Source organism: Salmo salar, chromosome ssa11 (assembly GCF_905237065.1).
Source record: "Salmo salar chromosome ssa11, Ssal_v3.1, whole genome shotgun sequence".
NCBI classification, from domain to species: Eukaryota; Metazoa; Chordata; class Actinopteri; order Salmoniformes; family Salmonidae; genus Salmo; species Salmo salar.
In genome coordinates this window covers 39883852-39891831 of record NC_059452.1, presented here as the reverse complement: position 1 = coordinate 39891831, position 7980 = coordinate 39883852, and positions in this window count along the sequence as shown.

Sequence of the window (7980 nt, the reverse complement as noted above, 5' to 3'; positions counted from 1 at the left end):
TCCAGATCCTTTCCGTTCACCTTCACACTCCTGGGCCATACTACACTTAATCATAGGACCTACTGAAGAGATGAGTCTTCAGTAAAGACTTAACGGTTGAGACTGAGTCTGCGTCTCTCACATTTAGCTGTAAGTCTTCCATGAAGGCCACTTCTGACCAGACTTCTCTGGACAGAAGTGTCTGCCTGGGAGAGACCTTGCTGATGCAGTATAACTACCTTGTGTCTTGTTGCTGTGCTCAGTCTTGCCATGGTGTATGACTTTTGACAGTAAACTGTCTTCAGCAACCTCACCTTGTTAGCTGAGTTTGGCTGTTCCTCACCCAGTTTTATTCCTCCAACACAGCTGTTTCTGTTTCAGTTAATGATTGTGTTTCAACCTACATCTTGAATTGATGATTATTAGCACATGTTTGGTATAATTGTTTAATCCTACAGCTGACTATATGCCTACAAAATCTCTGACTTTGTGCAAGTGTACCTAGAAGAATTGATGCTGTTTTGAAGCCAAAGGGTGGTCACACCAAATATGGATTTGATTTTGATTTTTCTTCTGTTCACTCACTTTGCATTTAGTTAATTGATAAATATAATCTATTAACATGTCTATTTTTGAAAGCATTCTTACTTGACATAATTTTTCACACCCACCTAAAACTTTTGCACAGTAATGTATCTGCAGAAGATTGCCAGGGATGGACCAGGCATGCCAAAATATTATTTCCTTGATGTATTGCCCAAGATGACATAAGATGTGACGTGGATGAGAACCTGTGGCTAAATGCAGAAGACAGGGTTGACTAGCATTGCTACTGTATCTGTATCGGTAGATGGTGTATATACAAATTCTTGTATTTTGGAATCACTCAATACCAAACAAATGACATAAACCCTATTGAAGCACATTGCATCATGTCTGATTCATTCCTGGAACATTCCATGCAGTGAATTCTAAACAGTAGAGAGGTGTCATTCTTGTTTTGTAAATACATTTTACAAAAGATAACATTGCGTAATACCTGTTTAGTGTTGTTGTTTTATGAGTGACAAAGTGTGCTTGTTGGGTGACAAGCTTTGATAGTGTTATGGAAGAATGAGTTGATTTGAGACATGTATGAAGTGTTTTGGTAGTTTTAGTGCGTTTTGGATGTGAAATTAACTGCTGTGCCAAGCTAAAAGTTGGTTAGGAGAACTGTGTAAAGAGTTTTGAAAAAGTGACCTAACTAAGTATTGAGAAATGGGTCCTAGCGAAAAACTGTAAGAGGTGAAAATAGACCAAATGATTAGGGTGAGGCACATGGCCTATTAACAGCCTACTACTACACAACATACACTTAGTATTACTTTCTTAGCTACAGTATACATATCTCCCTGGCAAATTACATCATTTATGCAGCAGCATACAAGACATTTTTGGACTCACCTTGGCTTGTGAGATGCTCACTTAACCATGAAGATGGCGCGGCGGTTTTGACATCAATCTTTGTCATCAAAGTCTGGCATTCTCTGGATTTATGGTGGGAACTCAGAAGAAAAAAAACACACAGCCACTCCATTCAATAGCAGGCTACTGGTTGCTTTGCACTGCTTGCAGTTAGACACAGTCCTTCCAATGACTCATTGTTGAATTTGCGATTTCCAACTTGTTGTGTAATGTTTATGTCCCAATGGCCGATGAGCACCGATACGTTTTATCTATAATTTCTCTCCATTATTTCTCTTCATATGACAAGGATTAAAAAGGATTTGCCAGTAGATTGTCGACTTGATTCATGGTGATGACTGCTAGCTAAGACTTTGAAAGTAAGACGTTGACATGATCAGTCCAATCAAAGCTACTGTAGATATAACGTGATTTGACTTCATTTTATCTGTGGCCAATGACCTAGAGCCTTCTTGGAAGGGCACTTCTAATATACCTCTATGGCAGGACCCAAAGGGCTAACATTTTGGATGTCTACCCTTTCTAAGGACATAAATATTTTTTGCTGGCTCGCCCCCCACCACCACGGAAAGCACTGAGCTAGGCTGAAACACCTGCCTTTTGAACAGGATAGACAATAGACAGTAACATAAGTGTGTGTGTGTGTGTAGCGTCAGTATGCATGTGTGTGCATGTTATGTGTGTAGGCAGGCGTACGTGGTGTGTGTGTGTGTGTGTGTGTGTGTGTAGCCTCAGTATGCATGTGTGTGCATGTTATGTGTGTGTGTTCCAGATTTGGTACCACTTGCCGTGCGGTAGTGGAGAGAACAGCCTGTGGTTTGAGTGGCTTTGACAATTTTATAAAATAAGTGAAACCATATATTGATTTGAGGTTTCCTCAAAAGGGTTTTAGGAATAAAACTGCATAAAATGTGATTAGAGAAAGCAGCGCAATAAAGCGACAACGGCACAAAATGTAGAATCCACAATTCCACTTTCTGCTTGGAAAAAGCTGCAGTTATTTTTCTGATTACAAGATGGAAGCACAGACCTGAAACCCAACCATTTGTCATTTCCAAATTGTCCCTTTCCCCAATGGGTTGTTATACTGTACCCATGGTGAGCCACATCTGGATTTCAAAATTCAGCATAGGGCCGCACATAAAAAAAATACAAAAAACATTCAGCGGAGGGACAAAAAAAATACAAAAATTAAAATACAGAACATAGTAGCTTATAAAGTGGTCAGTGTCATGTAACTGGAGAGGATCACGCGCTTCTTCTGGTCCTAAAACAAAGAAAAATAGTAGGAGTAGACCCTCCCCCAGCTGGAGAGGCTTACGGTATTATAATACAGTCTAGAAGGTATTAATACAGCCTAGAAGGTATTATAATACAGTCTAGAAGGTATTAATACAGCCTAGAAGGTATTATAATACAGTCTAGAAGGTATTATAATACAGCCTAGAAGGTATTAATACAGCCTAGAAGGTATTAATACAGCCTAGAAGGTATTATAATACAGTCTAGAAGGTATTAATACAGCCTAGAAGGTATTATAATACAGTCTAGAAGGTATTATAATACAGTCTAGAAGGTATTAATACAGCCTAGAAGGTATTATAATACAGTCTAGAAGGTATTATAATACAGCCTAGAAGGTATTATAATACAGTCTAGAAGGTATTAATACAGCCTAGAAGGTATTATAATACAGTCTAGAAGGTATTAATACAGCCTAGAAGGTATTAATACAGCCTAGAAGGTATTATAATACAGTCGAGAAGGTATTATAATACAGTCTAGAAGGTATTATAATACAGCCTAGAAGGTATTATAATACAGTCTAGAAGGTATTAATACAGCCTAGAAGGTATTATAATACAGTCTAGAAGGTATTAATACAGCCTAGAAGGTATTATAATACAGCCTAGAAGGTATTAATACAGTCTAGAAGGTATTAATACAGTCTAGAAGGTATTATAATACAGTCTAGAAGGTATTATAATACAGCCTAGAAGGTATTATAATACAGCCTAGAAGGTATTATAATACAGTCTAGAAGGTATTAATACAGCCTAGAAGGTATTAAAATACAGTCTAGAAGGTATTAATACAGCCTAGAAGGTATTATAATACAGCCTAGAAGGTATTAATACAGTCTAGAAGGTATTAATACAGTCTAGAAGGTATTATAATACAGTCTAGAAGGTATTATAATACAGCCTAGAAGGTATTATAATACAGTCTAGAAGGTATTATAATACAGCCTAGAAGGTATTATAATACAGTCTAGAAGGTATTAATACAGCCTAGAAGGTATTATAATACAGCCTAGAAGGTATTATAATACAGTCTAGAAGGTATTATAATACAGCCTAGAAGGTATTATAATACAGTCTAGAAGGTATTAATACAGCCTAGAAGGTATTAATACAGTCTAGAATGTATTATAATACAGTCTAGAAGGTATTAATACAGCCTAGAAGGTATTATAATACAGTCTAGAATGTATTATAATACAGTCTAGAAGGTATTATAATACAGCCTAGAATGTATTATAATACAGTCTAGAAGGTATTATAATACAGTCTAGAAGGTATTATAATACAGTCTAGAAGGTATTATAATACAGTCTAGAAGGTATTATAATACAGTCTAGAAGGTATTATAATACAGTCTAGAAGGTATTATAATACAGCCTAGAATGTATTATAATACAGCCTAGAAGGTATTAATACAGCCTAGAAGGTATTATAATACAGCCTAGAAGGTATTATAATACAGCCTAGAAGGTATTATAATACAGCCTAGAAGGTACCGTTTGGAATGATCTTGAAATGATCCTATAAACGGTATAAATACTTTCTAAACTAATAGCCTATCTAATAATGTATATTCTCGTATTTATTCTGTTCCTTAGTTGTCTGTCAATGTTGTGCAATGTTACAGCTATAGGAATGATTTATGGAATCCAACCGTTTGATCAATAAATGGCTGTAGATTTATGCTGCAAATGAACGCAAACTTAACCATTATGGTGCAATGCATCATCTGACTTGACGGTTAAATGTCTCAATAATGTTTTAAATAAAAGCATAGTTTGAATAATGTTTTAAATAAAGGCATTGTTTGAATAATGTTTTAAATAAAAACATTGTTTGAATGTATTTATTTATTTGTTAGGGACAGACACAGTTGATTAACTCTACTGCCTAAAACGTATAGCCAAAAAAAACACCATCTAATAATATGAAGAAAGTCGTAACAGTTTTAGTTAAAAGCCCATCTTTTATTTAAGCAGACTTTAACACCTCTACACTACCAGGGGTCGGGAGGGGGCGGATAGGTCAGGTAGGTTACCCGTCCTGTCTAACGCCTCCTGCGGCCGCCTCTCCTGCGACGACGTCGGGACACCCTGGGGCGGCGGCGCCTGCGGACAGGTCGTCTGGAGGATCTGCGTCTTCTGGGCATTGTGATTGATGGATAAGACTTTTAGACGGGCCGTGCTCCCTTTTATAGGGCTGGAGGGGGGCTGGAGTGATGTCATTATGGGATAAATGATGATGCAATAATTATTAACCTCTTTTAAAGACAGTTTAAATGTAGAAAACTTGTGAATTCTGTGACGTCATAGTAGCAATGCCAGTATGACGCAATAGTGATATTTTTATATCACTGCCCCTGAACTGCCCCTGAACAAGGCAGTTAACCCACTGTTCATTGTAAATAAGAATTTGTTCTTGCCTAGTAAAGGCAAAATAAAGGTTAAATAAAATATGTTGCAAATGTAAATCGTGATCTGTGTCTTTGGCCAACCCAATGAACCCTGGTAGGAAAAAAGGTCTTTACTAAATGGTTATTTGGAATGTTGTAGGAGGGGATCCTACCGCAGCATAGAATGCTTAGCTTGTTATAATACAGATATGCTACATATTCCATAGGTTATGCCAAACTAGAACAGAGGATTTAAGGAAATTCTCTCATTAATAACCTCTACTATTAACATTGACATGTCAGCCATATCATCAATTAGAAAGTGAAACTACTGGATATGTTTATTACAACCAACCTCTCAACTACTGAGTAGGTTCTCTCATTAAATCTCTTATCCATGTATCCTGTATATCAGCGGTCAGTTGAATCAGCTTCTTTCAGCTAAACTGTTCAGAAAGTCTGTGTAACTACACTCTTAGAAAAAAAGGTGCTATCTAGAACCTAAAAGGGTCCTTTGGCTTTTCCCATGGGAGAACCCTTTTAAGTTCCCTTTCTGGTTCCATGTAAAACCCTTTTGATTCCAAGTAGAACCATTTTGGGTTCCATGTGGAACCCTTTCCACAGAGGGCTCTTCATGGAATTCAAAAGGATTCTACCTGGAACCAAAAAGGGTTCTTCTATGGGGACAGCTGAAGAACCCTTTTTATTGAGTGTACTGAAACTAACCTCTCAGAGTCAGATTGTTGTGATGTCTTTGTAGTTCCATTGTGACACAATATAGTACCAAAGTATAAGTCATAATACCCATAAAACCTAGAGGTCAAACAGGGAAATTGTTCCAATAGTTTTCACACCATTTTTCCCATAGGGGATTTTAGAAACACTTAAAATAAGGTCTGTGCTTCGTGTAGGCTAACATTGTGGGGACATTTTGTTAACTGTGTAAATCTCTCTAGGTGACTGTTATCAATATATTCACCTGTATTTTCCCCCCAAAATGAAATGCTAATTAGCTGCTAATGTGGCTATCATAAAGAACTAGAAATACCATGATGATCTGGACGAGACTGCCGAATCAAATCAAACTTTATTTGTCACTTGCGCCGAAGTTTAGACCTTACCGTGAAATGCTTACCTACAAGCCCTTCAACAACAGTGCAGTTCAAGAAGAGTTAAGAAAAGATTTACCAAATAAACAAAAGTAAAAAATAATAAAAGTAACACAATGTAATCCAGTGGCCATTTGATTAATTGTTCAGCAGTCTTATGGCTTGGGGGGGCCTTTTGGTCCTAGACTTGGCACTCCGGTACCGCTTTTTCCACATTTTGTTACGTTACATCCTTATTCTAAAATTGATTACGGTAAATCGTTTTTTCTCCCCTCAGCAATCTACACATAATACCCCATAATGGCAAAACAAAAACTGGTAAAACATTTTTTTTATCACATTTACATAAGTATTCAGACCATTTACTCAGTACTTTGTTGAAGCACCTTAGGCAGCTATTACAGCCTTGAGTCTTCTTGGGTATGACGCTACAAGGTTGGCACACCTATATATGGGGAGTTACTCCCATTTTTCTCTGCAGATCCTCTCAAGCTCTATCAGGTTGGATGGGGAGTGTCGCTGCACAGCTATTTTCAGGTCTCTCCAGAGATGTTCCATCGGGTTCAAGTCCTTGCTCTGGCTGGGCCACTCAAGGACATTCAGAGATTTGTCCCGAAGCCATTCCTGCATTGTCTTGGCTGTGTGCTTAGTGTCATTGTCCTGTTGGAAGGTGAACCTTCGCCCCAGTCTGAGGTCCTGAGTGCTCTGGAGCAGGTTTTCATCAAGGATATATCTGTACTTTGCTCCGTTCTCCTTTCCCTCGATTCTGACTAGTCTCCCAGTCTCTGCAGCTGAAAAACATCCCCACAGCATGATGCTGCCACCACCATGCATCACCGTAGGGATGGTGCCAGGTTTCCTCCAGACGTGACGCTTGGCATTCAGGCAAAAAAATTCAATCTTGGTTTTATCAGACCAATGAATCTTGTTTCTCATGGTCTGAGAGTCCTTTAGGTGCCTTTTGGCAAACTCCAAGCGGGCTGTAATGTGCCTTTTACTGAGGAGTGGCTTCCGTCTGGCCACTTTACCATAAAGGCCTGATTGGTGGAGTGCTGCAGAGATGGTTGTCTTTCTGCAAGGTTCTCCCATCTCCACAGAGGAACTCTGGAGCTCTGTCAGAGCGACCATCGGGTTCTTGGTTAACTTCCTGACCAAGGCCCTTCTCCTCCGATTGCTCAGTTTAGCCGGGCAGCCAGCTCTATGAATAGTCTTGGTGGTTCCAAACTTCTTCCATTTAAGAATGATGGAGGCCACTGTATTCTTGGGGACCTTCAATGCTGTACCCTTCGCCAGATCTGTGCCTCGACAAAATCCTGTCTCGGAGCTCTACAGACAATTAATTCAACCTCATGGCTTGGTTTTTGCTCTGACATGCACTGTCAACTGTGGGACCTTATGTTGACAGATGTGTACCTTTCCAAATCATGTCCAGTCAATTGAATTTACCACAGGTGGACTCCAATCAAGTTGTAGAAACATCTCAAGGATGATCAATGGAAACAGGATGCACCTGAGCTCAATTTCAAGTCTCATAGCAAAGGGTCTGAATACTTATGTAAATCTGGTATTTCACTTTTTTATTTTGTCTAAATTAACAAACATTTCTAAAAACAGTTTTTTACTAGTTTTTGCTTTGTCATTATGTGGTATTGTGTGTAGATTGATGAGGGAATAATGTAATCCACTTTAAAATAAGGTTGTAACGTAACAAAATGTGGAAAAAGTCAAGAGG